Here is a 15,688-nt window from a genome sequence, read left to right as displayed (position 1 = left end):
GTTGAGAGACGTAATTGGAGATTGTATGTTTAGGAAGGGGAAATGTATGGTTTTTTGTGTGGATTTTGAGAAAGCTTTTGATAGAGTGTCGCATGCGTTTATGTTTGAGGTGTTAGTTAGGATGGGTTTTCCTAGTGTTTTTGTGAATGCCATAAGGTGTTTGTATGATGGTGTGGTGAGTGAAGTGTTAGTGAATGGATGTTTGAGTGAGAAGGTGTGCATAAAATCAGGGGTCAGGCAGGGGTGTCCGTTGTCCCCTGTCCTGTTTATAAGTGTGATTGAGCCCCTGTTGTGCATGATTCGGAAAGAGAAAGTGATGAATGGTCTTCTGATCCCAGGGAGTGGTGGAAAGACTGTAAAGGTAATGGGGTATATGGACGATGTTGTTGTGGTGAGTGATAATATGGCTGCTATGAATCGAGCAAGGTTGCTTTTAGATTTCTTTTGTGGTGCATCTGGTTTTAGGGTGAATTGGGGGAAGTGTAGCTTTAAGTGTTTCGGGGATTCGAGTGTTAGGATGGATGGTGTGATATGTGAAGAAGGTGCTATTAAGGTTTTGGGGGTGTGGTTTAACAAAGATCTGAAAGGGAATGAGAGTTGGGATGAATGCGGTAAGAGGATTGAACAGAAGTTAAATTTTTGGAGGTTACGGGACTTGACATTGTCAGGCAAAGTCCTTATTATTAAGTCAGTGATTCTTCCTATGTTACTTTTTGTGTCAGTGGTTTTTCCAGCCCCTTATAGGGGTTTTAGGCGGATTGAGAAGCTAATTTTTACGTTTTATTGGGGAAGTAAGATGGAAAAACTTAAAAGGGAATATTTGTGTAAGTTACGTGAACATGGGGGAATGGATTTCCCAAATTTTGAATTTTGTCTTGGTTTAAATTATATTAAAACGGTGGTTGTTCTGTTAGGTAGGGATAACAAGACGGCTTTTATGATTAAATATATGGCTGGATGGATGTTGTTTGGGTTGAAATGGATGAGAAGGGATGCAAGAGTGCCTGTTTCGTTTAAATGTCCAGTGTGGTATGAGTTTGTTGAAAAATTTGTTGTCAAGCATGATTTGTTGGATGTTCCTATGGGTGATTTCAAAGTGATAAGGAATGTAAGGAGAAGGATGCGTGTTAGAGAGTTTGAATGTAACATTAGGGGCTTGAGATCGAGTGAAGCGTTGTGTGTATGGAGGAACCTGAGTATAAAAGGAATATCGAATAGGCAGCGTGATATCGTATGGATGAGTTTGCATGAGATTTTGCCTGTGAGAGAGGTACAGAAGAGGAGGGATCTGATTAGAACAGAGGTATGTCCGAGGGATGGATGTGGGGCGAGTGAAACTGTTATGCATTTGGTTTGGAATTGTGATTATGCTCAGAGTGTTTGGAAGGGAGTGGGTGGTTTATGCAAGGAACTAGCGGGCGTGAATTTTATAAATTGGAGAGTGGTAATGTTTGGGATGGGTGCAAGTAGCCGGGTGAAAGAGAGATTGTTGTGGTTGATAATGGCATGTGTAATAGAAAGTCTGTGGGACGTTAGGAATTTGTGTTTATTTAAAAGGAAAATAATCTCAGTTAATAATTGTGTTAGGATGGTTTTGTCAAGGTTATACATAGTTTATTTATGGGACAGCCGTGGCGGTGGTGGCTCTGATTCAGAAGGTTTTTGGAAAGTAAAAAAATGGAGGTCACTGGTAAAGTACCAGTAAGTCCTTGTTTAAGTGTTGTGATCTGTCTTTTTTTATGATAATGGTATGTTTTATAGTTTTTTGTCCATTCAAAAGGTATTACAACTGTTTCAGTATAAAGTTATAAATATGAAATAAAGAAAGTACCATTATGATGTAAGACTGGGCAACGTAGTATGAGTTTTTATACTATTGATTGTTGCTTGAAAAATTTTACTGAATGGTATAAAAAAAAAAAAAAAATCTGTTCTTATCAGTTTAATATCTGATACGTCCCCTATCTGGGGACCATATATTAAATGGATTTTTAGAACAGGGAGATGGAAAAAGAGCTTGCTCTGTCCACTCCACGCATTGACCTGGTATTGCAGTATCTCCAGGACCGGTGCACCCCTTCTTTAATGCAGTTTCTAAAATCAGAAAGAATTGAATTCAATGTTTTTTGTTCATTTTGCTTGTTTGTCGGATTTTGGGATGGACTCTTTGGCTTTGCTTTTCTTCTCCTCATTGGATTTTTCATGTTCAAAGTTGCAGAAGCCAGATTACAAGCTCATTTTGGTTCAACTTCAGCAACTGTGCATTGCATTGCCATGTAATGTGATGCAATGCTATCTTTCTAGCTCTCCCTTTTTACTTCCTTTTGGATAAACAGACATATTAGGCAAGCATTTTGGAGCTTTCACCTAAATAACTACAGGTGGTGAGATAAGCTGCACAATATAATTGACCTTTCAGTATATTGTTGCACACACACCATCTATTTAGCAAATGCCCTTGTTATCAACAGCAGCCTTTTAAACTCACCTGAGCTAACAGGTATGTGCGCTGGTTACTCTGCTGCGCTTAAAATTTCTTTTTTGGTTTGCTACAATGCCTTTTCTGAAACGTTGTCTCCTTCTGCTGGAACACTGACTTCTTTCATTTAATGCCTGCAGACTATAAAAGAGAACCCAACCCAAAAAGTTTGGTTGATTAGTCTGTGGCATTCTGTTAAACTGTTGCTTATGGCGGTCTCTGTGAGCTTCTCAGCGACATTCAGCCAGCCAGGTATCCTGCCTGCAGTAGATGGAATGTGGCAATGGAACGCTGGCTGCGCGTGTCATAATAGGCTCTGAGCCTTTATATACCTGTGCACAGCAGCAGCCACCTTCAGTCTGCTGCTGGACAGCCAGCAGCAGCAGCAGCAGGAGAGGTATGTAATCAGGAGTCCTCCTGCTAAGGGTAGACAGCTGCTCGTTCCACCCCACCCCCCGCCTTAATTGGTTCTCCTCCCTTCCAACGGTGTTGAGGCGGGTGGGAACAGCAGGGGGTGAAGGTGCTGTGTTTAAAGAGGTGGAGTTATGCAGATCTAAAACGCGTGGATTGCAGCAGCAGCAAGCCGAAAAGTGCAGGCATGTAAGGGATCTAGAGGTTGACAACATGTCTTCTTAACGGGAGTCCAGGAGCTCATCTCCACAAATGGACTTTTCAGGATCCTTGGGTGGCTCCGTAGTTTGAAACCAATTCTGGTTATCGCTTCTCGGCCTTTTGGCTAAGATCAAGTGTAGTATCTGTTCTTATCAGTTTAATATCTGATACGTCCCCTATCTGGGGACCATATATTAAATGGATTTTTAGAACAGGGAGATGGAAAAAGAGCTTGCTCTGTCCACACCACGCATTGACCTGGTATTGCAGTATCTCCAGGACTGGTGCACCCTTTCTTTAATGCAGTTTCTAAAATCAGAAAGAATTGAATTCAATGTTTTTTGTTCATTTTGCTTGTTTGTCGGATTTTGGGATGGACTCTTTGGCTTTGCTTTTCTTCTCCTCATTGGATTTTTCATGTTCAAAGTTGCAGAAGCCAGATTACAAGCTCATTTTGGTTCAACTTCAGCAACTGTGCATTGCATTGCCATGTAATGTGATGCAATGCTATCTTTCTAGCTCTCCCTTTTTACTTGCTTTTGGATAAACAGACATATTAGGCAAGCATTTTGGAGCTTTCACCTAAATAACTACAGGTGGTGAGATAAGCTGCACAATATAATTGACCTTTCAGTATATTGTTGCACACACACCATCTATTTAGCAAATGCCCTTGTTATCAACAGCAGCCTTTTAAACTCACCTGAGCTAACAGGTATGTGTGCTGGTTACTCTGCTGCGCTTAAAATTTCTTTTTTGGTTTGCTACAATGCCTTTTCTGAAACGTTGTCTCCTTCTGCTGGAACACTGACTTCTTTCATTTAATGCCTGCAGACTATAAAAGAGAACCCAACCCAAAAAGTTTGGTTGATTAGTCTGTGGCATTCTGTTAAACTGTTGCTTATGGCGGTCTCTGTGAGCTTCTCAGCGACATTCAGCCAGCCAGGTATCCTGCCTGCAGTAGATGGAATGTGGCAATGGAACGCTGGCTGCGCGTGTCATAATAGGCTCTGAGCCTTTATATACCTGTGCACAGCAGCAGCCACCTTCAGTCTGCTGCTGGACAGCCAGCAGCAGCAGGAGAGGTATGTAATCAGGAGCCCTCCTGCTAAGGGTAGACAGCTGCTCGTTCCACCCCACCCCCCGCCTTAATTGGTTCTCCTCCCCTCCAACGGTGTTGAGGCGGGTGGGAACAGCAGGGGGTGAAGGTGCTGTGTTTAAAGAGGTGGAGTTATGCAGATCTAAAACGCGTGGATTGCAGCAGCAGCAAGCCGAAAAGTGCAGGCATGTAAGGGATCTAGAGGTTGACAACATGTCTTCTTAACGGGAGTCCAGGAGCTCATCTCCACAAATGGACTTTTCAGGATCCTTGGGTGGCTCCGTAGTTTGAAACCAATTCTGGTTATCGCTTCTCGGCCTTTTGGCTAAGATCAAGTGTAGTATCTGTTCTTATCAGTTTAATATCTGATACGTCCCCTATCTGGGGACCATATATTAAATGGATTTTTAGAACAGGGAGATGGAAAAAGAGCTTGCTCTGTCCACTCCACGCATTGACCTGGTATTGCAGTATCTCCAGGACCGGTGCACCCCTTCTTTAATGCAGTTTCTAAAATCAGAAAGAATTGAATTCAATGTTTTTTGTTCATTTTGCTTGTTTGTCGGATTTTGGGATGGACTCTTTGGCTTTGCTTTTCTTCTCCTCATTGGATTTTTCATGTTCAAAGTTGCAGAAGCCAGATTACAAGCTCATTTTGGTTCAACTTCAGCAACTGTGCATTGCATTGCCATGTAATGTGATGCAATGCTATCTTTCTAGCTCTCCCTTTTTACTTCCTTTTGGATAAACAGACATATTAGGCAAGCATTTTGGAGCTTTCACCTAAATAACTACAGGTGGTGAGATAAGCTGCACAATATAATTGACCTTTCAGTATATTGTTGCACACACACCATCTATTTAGCAAATGCCCTTGTTATCAACAGCAGCCTTTTAAACTCACCTGAGCTAACAGGTATGTGCGCTGGTTACTCTGCTGCGCTTAAAATTTCTTTTTTGGTTTGCTACAATGCCTTTTCTGAAACGTTTTCTCCTTCTGCTGGAACACTGACTTCTTTCATTTAATGCCTGCAGACCATAAAAGAGAACCCAACCCAAAAAGTTTGGTTGATTAGTCTGTGGCATTCTGTTAAACTGTTGCTTATGGCGGTCTCTGTGAGCTTCTCAGCGACATTCAGCCAGCCAGGTATCCTGCCTGCAGTAGATGGAATGTGGCAATGGAACGCTGGCTGCGCGTGTCATAATAGGCTCTGAGCCTTTATATACCTGTGCACAGCAGCAGCCACCTTCAGTCTGCTGCTGGACAGCCAGCAGCAGCAGCAGCAGGAGAGGTATGTAATCAGGAGCCCTCCTGCTAAGGGTAGACAGCTGCTCGTTCCACCCCACCCCCCGCCTTAATTGGTTCTCCTCCCTTCCAACGGTGTTGAGGCGGGTGGGAACAGCAGGGGGTGAAGGTGCTGTGTTTAAAGAGGTGGAGTTATGCAGATCTAAAACGCGTGGATTGCAGCAGCAGCAAGCCGAAAAGTGCAGGCATGTAAGGGATCTAGAGGTTGACAACATGTCTTCTTAACGGGAGTCCAGGAGCTCATCTCCACAAATGGACTTTTCAGGATCCTTGGGTGGCTCCGTAGTTTGAAACCAATTCTGGTTATCGCTTCTCGGCCTTTTGGCTAAGATCAAGTGTAGTATCTGTTCTTATCAGTTTAATATCTGATACGTCCCCTATCTGGGGACCATATATTAAATGGATTTTTAGAACAGGGAGATGGAAAAAGAGCTTGCTCTGTCCACTCCACGCATTGACCTGGTATTGCAGTATCTCCAGGACCGGTGCACCCATTCTTTAATGCAGTTTCTAAAATCAGAAAGAATTGAATTCAATGTTTTTTGTTCATTTTGCTTGTTTGTCGGATTTTGGGATGGACTCTTTGGCTTTGCTTTTCTTCTCCTCATTGGATTTTTCATGTTCAAAGTTGCAGAAGCCAGATTACAAGCTCATTTTGGTTCAACTTCAGCAACTGTGCATTGCATTGCTATGTAATGTGATGCAATGCTATCTTTCTAGCTCTCCCTTTTTACTTCCTTTTGGATAAACAGACATATTAGGCAAGCATTTTGGAGCTTTCACCTAAATAACTACAGGTGGTGAGATAAGCTGCACAATATAATTGACCTTTCAGTATATTGTTGCACACACACCATCTATTTAGCAAATGCCCTTGTTATCAACAGCAGCCTTTTAAACTCACCTGAGCTAACAGGTATGTGCGCTGGTTACTCTGCTGCGCTTAAAATTTCTTTTTTGGTTTGCTACAATGCCTTTTCTGAAACGTTGTCTCCTTCTGCTGGAACACTGACTTCTTTCATTTAATGCCTGCAGACTATAAAAGAGAACCCAACCCAAAAAGTTTGGTTGATTAGTCTGTGGCATTCTGTTAAACTGTTGCTTATGGCGGTCTCTGTGAGCTTCTCAGCGACATTCAGCCAGCCAGGTATCCTGCCTGCAGTAGATGGAATGTGGCAATGGAACGCTGGCTGCGCGTGTCATAATAGGCTCTGAGCCTTTATATACCTGTGCACAGCAGCAGCCACCTTCAGTCTGCTGCTGGACAGCCAGCAGCAGCAGCAGCAGGAGAGGTATGTAATCAGGAGCCCTCCTGCTAAGGGTAGACAGCTGCTCGTTCCACCCCACCCCCCGCCTTAATTGGTTCTCCTCCCTTCCAACGGTGTTGAGGCGGGTGGGAACAGCAGGGGGTGAAGGTGCTGTGTTTAAAGAGGTGGAGTTATGCAGATCTAAAACGCGTGGATTGCAGCAGCAGCAAGCCGAAAAGTGCAGGCATGTAAGGGATCTAGAGGTTGACAACATGTCTTCTTAACGGGAGTCCAGGAGCTCATCTCCACAAATGGACTTTTCAGGATCCTTGGGTGGCTCCGTAGTTTGAAACCAATTCTGGTTATCGCTTCTCGGCCTTTTGGCTAAGATCAAGTGCAGTGATCTAGCGGTTTCTGCCTTGGTCTTGGCTGGGAGGCGCTTGGGGTACCCGGCTCCTTGGCCTGGGGGGATCGCTACACTTATCGGTGGAGCCAAACCCCCCTGCTGCTATTAGGGAGTCGGATTAGTCCCTGGGCAACGAGAGGCGATCACCTTGTCACCACACATAGCTGTGGGGGGCAACTGTCGCCACACATAGCTGTGGTGGCAACATTTGGAGGATTAAAAGGAAAAAACGGAAGGAAAACGGATCGTTGAGATGGAGTTTTGGAAAAAGAAGAGATGCTTACGTTTTTTTGTGAAACGGGAGACGGAAGAAACTTTTTTGGAAGAAAAATGGATTCTGGAAATTTTGAGGAAATATGAAGTTTTGGAGAAGGATATCTACTGTATGCAAGAAATAAAGCAAGGTAAAGTTTGTGATGTGACTCTAGTTTCTGAGGAAAAGTGCATTCATTTTTTCAAAGGCTGGAGTGAAGAGGATTCTGGGAAAATTGGAGTAAGTGCATCATTCATGGGGAAACCGAAGAGTGTGATAATTTACATGGACAATCCGTTTGTGGAAATAGAGGAGATAATGGTTTTTTTGGAATCTAAATGTAAGATGGTAAAGTTTCAGAAATTATACAGGAACAAAGTTGGTATTTGGAACGGAAAGAGACGTTTTTTGGTGTGGACAACAGGAGAAGAAAATTTGCATAATGGGAGGATTATGGTAAACGGGAGTTCTGGGTATTGTTACATGGAAAGCAGCAAAGGAACTTTTGAAAAGAACTTTGGAGGACAAAAGGAAGATATTGGTGATAAAATGAAGAAGGAAGTTGATGCCATAATTATAGAGGAGAATAAGCAGGGAAAAGAAGTTGAAAGTTTAAAGGTGAAATTGAAGAAAAAGGTAACGGTACAGGAAAATTGTGGATCAAGGAAAGTATCTGGTGAAAAGAAAGAAGTAAAAGAGGAAAAGGGTAAAGTGTTGGAGAAGGTGGTGACTTTCAGAGATGATGAGGAAGAGTATGATAGGGAACAGATGCGGTTAGAGCATGAGGAGGAAGAAAAGAAGTTAAGGGGTTTTGTTGGGAGGAAAGTAAAAGAGAAAAAGGGGATATTTAGTTTGGGAAACCGGGTGAAGTAATGTCAGTGGTGATTTGTTTGGAAACTGTTGAAACTGCAAAGGAATTGTTATGTTTAACTTTATATATATTAATTCAAATGAAAAAATATAAATATAATATCTAAACACGATGATGGAACTAAAATCTTGAGTTTGGTGATATACGATTTAAGATTATAAAACTTAATTTCTGAGTGTTTGGAAAAAAAAAAAAAAAAAATCTGTTCTTATCAGTTTAATATCTGATACGTCCCCTATCTGGGGACCATATATTAAATGGATTTTTAGAACAGGGAGATGGAAAAAGAGCTTGCTCTGTCCACTCCACGCATTGACCTGGTATTGCAGTATCTCCAGGACCGGTGCACCCCTTCTTTAATGCAGTTTCTAAAATCAGAAAGAATTGAATTCAATGTTTTTTGTTCATTTTGCTTGTTTGTCGGATTTTGGGATGGACTCTTTGGCTTTGCTTTTCTTCTCCTCATTGGATTTTTCATGTTCAAAGTTGCAGAAGCCAGATTACAAGCTCATTTTGGTTCAACTTCAGCAACTGTGCATTGCATTGCCATGTAATGTGATGCAATGCTATCTTTCTAGCTCTCCCTTTTTACTTCCTTTTGGATAAACAGACATATTAGGCAAGCATTTTGGAGCTTTCACCTAAATAACTACAGGTGGTGAGATAAGCTGCACAATATAATTGACCTTTCAGTATATTGTTGCACACACACCATCTATTTAGCAAATGCCCTTGTTATCAACAGCAGCCTTTTAAACTCACCTGAGCTAACAGGTATGTGCGCTGGTTACTCTGCTGCGCTTAAAATTTCTTTTTTGGTTTGCTACAATGCCTTTTCTGAAACGTTGTCTCCTTCTGCTGGAACACTGACTTCTTTCATTTAATGCCTGCAGACTATAAAAGAGAACCCAACCCAAAAAGTTTGGTTGATTAGTCTGTGGCATTCTGTTAAACTGTTGCTTATGGCGGTCTCTGTGAGCTTCTCAGCGACATTCAGCCAGCCAGGTATCCTGCCTGCAGTAGATGGAATGTGGCAATGGAACGCTGGCTGCGCGTGTCATAATAGGCTCTGAGCCTTTATATACCTGTGCACAGCAGCAGCCACCTTCAGTCTGCTGCTGGACAGCCAGCAGCAGCAGCAGCAGGAGAGGTATGTAATCAGGAGCCCTCCTGCTAAGGGTAGACAGCTGCTCGTTCCACCCCACCCCCCGCCTTAATTGGTTCTCCTCCCTTCCAACGGTGTTGAGGCGGGTGGGAACAGCAGGGGGTGAAGGTGCTGTGTTTAAAGAGGTGGAGTTATGCAGATCTAAAACGCGTGGATTGCAGCAGCAGCAAGCCGAAAAGTGCAGGCATGTAAGGGATCTAGAGGTTGACAACATGTCTTCTTAACGGGAGTCCAGGAGCTCATCTCCACAAATGGACTTTTCAGGATCCTTGGGTGGCTCCGTAGTTTGAAACCAATTCTGGTTATCGCTTCTCGGCCTTTTGGCTAAGATCAAGTGTAGTATCTGTTCTTATCAGTTTAATATCTGATACGTCCCATATCTGGGGACCATATATTAAATGGATTTTTAGAACAGGGAGATGGAAAAAGAGCTTGCTCTGTCCACTCCACGCATTGACCTGGTATTGCAGTATCTCCAGGACCGGTGCACCCCTTCTTTAATGCAGTTTCTAAAATCAGAAAGAATTGAATTCGATGTTTTTTGTTCATTTTGCTTGTTTGTCGGATTTTGGGATGGACTCTTTGGCTTTGCTTTTCTTCTCCTCATTGGATTTTTCATGTTCAAAGTTGCAGAAGCCAGATTACAAGCTCATTTTGGTTCAACTTCAGCAACTGTGCATTGCATTGCCATGTAATGTGATGCAATGCTATCTTTCTAGCTCTCCCTTTTTACTTCCTTTTGGATAAACAGACATATTAGGCAAGCATTTTGGAGCTTTCACCTAAATAACTACAGGTGGTGAGATAAGCTGCACAATATAATTGACCTTTCAGTATATTGTTGCACACACACCATCTATTTAGCAAATGCCCTTGTTATCAACAGCAGCCTTTTAAACTCACCTGAGCTAACAGGTATGTGCGCTGGTTACTCTGCTGCGCTTAAAATTTCTTTTTTGGTTTGCTACAATGCCTTTTCTGAAACGTTGTCTCCTTCTGCTGGAACACTGACTTCTTTCATTTAATGCCTGCAGACTATAAAAGAGAACCCAACCCAAAAAGTTTGGTTGATTAGTCTGTGGCATTCTGTTAAACTGTTGCTTATGGCGGTCTCTGTGAGCTTCTCAGCGACATTCAGCCAGCCAGGTATCCTGCCTGCAGTAGATGGAATGTGGCAATGGAACGCTGGCTGCGCGTGTCATAATAGGCTCTGAGCCTTTATATACCTGTGCACAGCAGCAGCCACCTTCAGTCTGCTGCTGGACAGCCAGCAGCAGCAGCAGCAGGAGAGGTATGTAATCAGGAGCCCTCCTGCTAAGGGTAGACAGCTGCTCGTTCCACCCCACCCCCCGCCTTAATTGGTTCTCCTCCCTTCCAACGGTGTTGAGGCGGGTGGGAACAGCAGGGGGTGAAGGTGCTGTGTTTAAAGAGGTGGAGTTATGCAGATCTAAAACGCGTGGATTGCAGCAGCAGCAAGCCGAAAAGTGCAGGCATGTAAGGGATCTAGAGGTTGACAACATGTCTTCTTAACGGGAGTCCAGGAGCTCATCTCCACAAATGGACTTTTCAGGATCCTTGGGTGGCTCCGTAGTTTGAAACCAATTCTGGTTATCGCTTCTCGGCCTTTTGGCTTAGATCTTGTATCTGGTCAGAAGGATCCTATAGTGTCTCCCCCTCGGCCTTGCAGCATCGCCACTTAGGTGGCTTAAGCTGCCTGCTGCTATTGGGGGGGGTCCAGAGGAAACGAGAGGTGATAATGGGCGTCAAGATTCGCTATGCCGGGACCGATGATATTCGGGTCAAAAATGCTTTTCGCATTGATATTGAGGAGTCGAAGAGGAATTTCTTTAACCTGCGGTTCTTGGTGGAAGTCGTCATCTTCAAGATTTTGAATGTTGGTCGTGGAGACATCATTTGCCTACAGGAGTTCCCAAAGAATGGCCGGTACGTTTTAGTCCTTGATCGTATGGCAGCTTGCCAGAATCTTTTCAAGACTCTAAAGGATCAGCAAGCCTTGGATCATCCGGCTCTTGATGGGCTTACATTCACGGTATTGTATACTAAGGGGGAAGTGCCAGTTGTTGTGTTTATGCACAACCCCCTTGTGGATGTGGAGGACATTACTAGATTCCTGAACCTTCATTGCAGCTATGTGTCCTACTCACACAAGGTGAGGAATGAGGTGGGCTTGTGGACTGGCAAACACAAGTTTTTTGTTCGGTTCCAGGAGGACCCCCAGGGACCTGGGGGTATCCACTACCCTCCCCTCAGTTTTGCCATCGGGAGGGATAGAGGGTATATGTTTTTTCCTGGTGCTCCGCGTTTTTGCAGGAAGTGTAAATCCTTTGGACACTACCAAGAGGACTGCACGGTGGAGAAGTTTTGTGGGAAATGCAATAAAGAGGGTCATCTGGCAATGGAGTGTACTAACTCCATGGTTTGTAATGCATGTGGCGAGGAGGGACACGCTTTCAAGGACTGTCCCCATCGTTCCAGGTCATATGCAGAGGCCGTGTCCCCACGTCCTACTACTGCCGCCACTATTGGTGAGGCGATCGAGGCAGTAAGGGACTTCATGGAAGAGATGGAGCAAGCACCCGATCCTGCTGGTGGAAGCGCTGTTGAGATAGAGCCTGCAGATATGTCAATTCTGCTTGATATGAGTGGTGAGGGAGAAGTGAGCGGTTCACTCTCCACAACGCCGGTGTTGGCTTTGGAAAGCTCAGAGGCAATTCATGAAGGTGGTGGTGGCCAGGGTGACTTCACCGGGGCTGTGGTGAGGCCCCCTGATGAGGACTCTGATGTGTCTTCTGCAAAGAAGTTCCGGCCAGATTTTTCACCTGCCAGTATTGGGAGCATCAGCCCCTTAAGTGATAGGAGCTATCCCGAGAGCTACAGTGCCTCTCCTAGGAGGTCTTTTTTGGAGGAGGGGGCCAGCATTCTCTGCTTAACATCAGGAATCGAGTTTCAAGACGAGAAAGGTTGACTCTTCGGTGGGGGGTATGTTCTTTTTTACCGAATATGGTTAAAAAATGGGCTCCAACGTGGGCTGTAGTGTACTGTCAATAAATGTAAGGCTTATAAAATCTAAGCCTAGAAGATTGGCTATACTGGAAGAACTAAAAAATCTTGGAGCAAATATTTACTGTCTGCAAGAGTGCGGAATTGAAGAGTCACCTCCTGAAAAGGACTGGGTATATGGGCATAGTATTTGGTCAGGTTCAATGACAAACAAAAATGATGGTGTGGGGATTTTGTTGGGGAATAGGGATTTAAGTTTTGAAAATTATATGGTGGTGGAGCCAGGTCGTTGTATAATGGCAGTGGTTAAGGGGAGAGGGTGGAGGGTGAAAATTGTTAACGTGTATTGTCCAATTAACAAAGGGGATAGGTTAGCACTATTAGAGAAAATACGTTTATTTTTGCCTGGAAGGATTCCAATATTATTAGTTGGTGATTTCAATTGTGTTTCTGAAGGGGAAATTGATGTCACGGGTAAGGTCCTTAATCAAATTACATCTGATTTTTCTTTTTTAGATGCAGCGGAATTTTTGAGTAAGCCACCACCGGCCACATATAGAGCTGATAGGGGAGGAATAGTGTCCAGGATTGACCGCATGCTGTATACAAATAGAGGTTTGGTGTGTAAATTTTTTAAACAGCATGTTTTTTCTTTCACAGACCATGAATGTTTGTGGGGTATGTTTGAAGGTGATAAAAAAATGGTGCATGGTGTTGGGGTATGGAAGCTAAATGTTAGGTTGTTAGAGGATGTTAGGGTTATGAGAGACTTCGAAAGTAAGTATGAATGGTGGAGGTCTAGGAAAAATAATTTTGTGGATGTGACTGTATGGTGGGATTGGGTGAAAGTGGAAATTAAGAATTTTTTTAGGAGGTGGGGTTATAAAAAAGCAGCAATTGAAAGAGGCAGATTTAAAGATTTAAATATGAGGATTGAGTGGTTACATAAAATGAGTATGAAAGGAATTGATGTTAGTGATCAACTCAGAGGAGCGAGAGATGAGATGAAGCGTGTTTTGGAAAAGCGTGGGAAGGAAATTATTTTTAGGACGAGAGTTGAGCATTTGGATATGGATGAGAAGTGTACGAGGTACTTTTTTAAAAAAATGTGCAGTAAAAAAGATGAGTTGGATGAGGTTGTAAATGATAATGGTATGACTGTGGTTGGAAGGGAAGTGTTGGATGAGGTACATAGTTTCTATAGTAGTTTATTTGAGTCTAAATGGGTGGATGGGGGTTTGAAAGAGCATGTGTTAGGTATGTTGGAGAGTCAGCTTGAATCAGGGGAACGTGAGTGTTTGAGTGAGGATATTGTTTTTGATGAGGTTAAAAAGGCGGTGGATGGTGCGAAAAAGAATAAAACACCTGGGAAAGATGGGTTGCCTGTGGAGTTTTATGTAAAAGCATGGGATGTGATTGGTGTTGATTTTGTGGAGGTATGTCAATATATGTGGATGAATGGTGTACTTTGTAATTCCATGAAAGAAGGAGTAGTTGTTTTACTATATAAGAAGGGTGAGAAAAAGAATTTGCGTAATTGGAGGCCGATTACATTACTCAATGCAGATTATAAAGTCTTTAGCAAAATTCTGGCTAACCGTATGCGTGGGGTGATTGGAAGTGTGGTTGGTGATGATCAAGTGTGCGCGGTGCCAGGTAGGTGTATGACTGATAACCTCTTGTTGTTGAGAGACGTAATTGGAGATTGTATGTTTAGGAAGGGGAAATGTATGGTTTTTTGTGTGGATTTTGAGAAAGCTTTTGATAGAGTGTCGCATGCGTTTATGTTTGAGGTGTTAGTTAGGATGGGTTTTCCTAGTGTTTTTGTGAATGCCATAAGGTGTTTGTATGATGGTGTGGTGAGTGAAGTGTTAGTGAATGGATGTTTGAGTGAGAAGGTGTGCATAAAATCAGGGGTCAGGCAGGGGTGTCCGTTGTCCCCTGTCCTGTTTATAAGTGTGATTGAGCCCCTGTTGTGCATGATTCGGAAAGAGAAAGTGATGAATGGTCTTCTGATCCCAGGGAGTGGTGGAAAGACTGTAAAGGTAATGGGGTATATGGACGATGTTGTTGTGGTGAGTGATAATATGGCTGCTATGAATCGAGCAAGGTTGCTTTTAGATTTCTTTTGTGGTGCATCTGGTTTTAGGGTGAATTGGGGGAAGTGTAGCTTTAAGTGTTTCGGGGATTCGAGTGTTAGGATGGATGGTGTGATATGTGAAGAAGGTGCTATTAAGGTTTTGGGGGTGTGGTTTAACAAAGATCTGAAAGGGAATGAGAGTTGGGATGAATGCGGTAAGAGGATTGAACAGAAGTTAAATTTTTGGAGGTTACGGGACTTGACATTGTCAGGCAAAGTCCTTATTATTAAGTCAGTGATTCTTCCTATGTTACTTTTTGTGTCAGTGGTTTTTCCAGCCCCTTATAGGGGTTTTAGGCGGATTGAGAAGCTAATTTTTACGTTTTATTGGGGAAGTAAGATGGAAAAACTTAAAAGGGAATATTTGTGTAAGTTACGTGAACATGGGGGAATGGATTTCCCAAATTTTGAATTTTGTCTTGGTTTAAATTATATTAAAACGGTGGTTGTTCTGTTAGGTAGGGATAACAAGACGGCTTTTATGATTAAATATATGGCTGGATGGATGTTGTTTGGGTTGAAATGGATGAGAAGGGATGCAAGAGTGCCTGTTTCGTTTAAATGTCCAGTGTGGTATGAGTTTGTTGAAAAATTTGTTGTCAAGCATGATTTGTTGGATGTTCCTATGGGTGATTTCAAAGTGATAAGGAATGTAAGGAGAAGGATGCGTGTTAGAGAGTTTGAATGTAACATTAGGGGCTTGAGATCGAGTGAAGCGTTGTGTGTATGGAGGAACCTGAGTATAAAAGGAATATCGAATAGGCAGCGTGATATCGTATGGATGAGTTTGCATGAGATTTTGCCTGTGAGAGAGGTACAGAAGAGGAGGGATCTGATTAGAACAGAGGTCTGTCCGAGGGATGGATGTGGGGCGAGTGAAACTGTTATGCATTTGGTTTGGAATTGTGATTATGCTCAGAGTGTTTGGAAGGGAGTGGGTGGTTTATGCAAGGAACTAGCGGGCGTGAATTTTATAAATTGGAGAGTGGTAATGTTTGGGATGGGTGCAAGTAGCCGGGTGAAAGAGAGATTGTTGTGGTTGATAATGGCATGTGTAATAGAAAGTCTGTGGGACGTTAGGAATTTGTG

The 15,688-nt window shown here is 43.1% G+C and overlaps 6 non-coding genes across 6 annotated transcripts; all 6 read left to right on the top strand.

Annotated features, from left to right (window-relative positions):
- Positions 1-1,890: 1,890 nt before the first annotated feature.
- Positions 1,891-2,080, top strand: LOC141241905 (U2 spliceosomal RNA). Its single transcript, XR_012306590.1, has one exon. It is a non-coding gene; the product is annotated as a U2 spliceosomal RNA (small nuclear RNA).
- Positions 2,081-3,195: 1,115 nt separating this feature from the next.
- Positions 3,196-3,386, top strand: LOC141241864 (U2 spliceosomal RNA). The gene has a single exon (XR_012306557.1). It is a non-coding gene; the product is annotated as a U2 spliceosomal RNA (small nuclear RNA).
- A 1,109-nt stretch (positions 3,387-4,495) lies between these two features.
- Positions 4,496-4,686, top strand: LOC141241751 (U2 spliceosomal RNA). The gene has a single exon (XR_012306448.1). It is a non-coding gene; the product is annotated as a U2 spliceosomal RNA (small nuclear RNA).
- Positions 4,687-5,801: 1,115 nt separating this feature from the next.
- LOC141241828 (U2 spliceosomal RNA) lies at positions 5,802-5,992 on the top strand. Its single transcript, XR_012306522.1, has one exon. It is a non-coding gene; the product is annotated as a U2 spliceosomal RNA (small nuclear RNA).
- A 2,445-nt stretch (positions 5,993-8,437) lies between these two features.
- Positions 8,438-8,627, top strand: LOC141241918 (U2 spliceosomal RNA). The gene has a single exon (XR_012306601.1). It is a non-coding gene; the product is annotated as a U2 spliceosomal RNA (small nuclear RNA).
- Positions 8,628-9,742: 1,115 nt separating this feature from the next.
- Positions 9,743-9,933, top strand: LOC141241872 (U2 spliceosomal RNA). Its single transcript, XR_012306565.1, has one exon. It is a non-coding gene; the product is annotated as a U2 spliceosomal RNA (small nuclear RNA).
- The last annotated feature ends 5,755 nt before the right edge of the window (positions 9,934-15,688 follow it).

Source organism: Phyllobates terribilis, unplaced genomic scaffold, assembly GCF_046119375.1.
Source record: "Phyllobates terribilis strain yellow unplaced genomic scaffold, ASM4611937v1 Scaffold_1024__1_contigs__length_465996, whole genome shotgun sequence".
Lineage (NCBI taxonomy): Eukaryota > Metazoa > Chordata > Amphibia > Anura > Dendrobatidae > Phyllobates > Phyllobates terribilis.
Note: the sequence above shows the minus strand (reverse complement) of the source record. Positions and strands in the feature narration are given on the sequence as shown.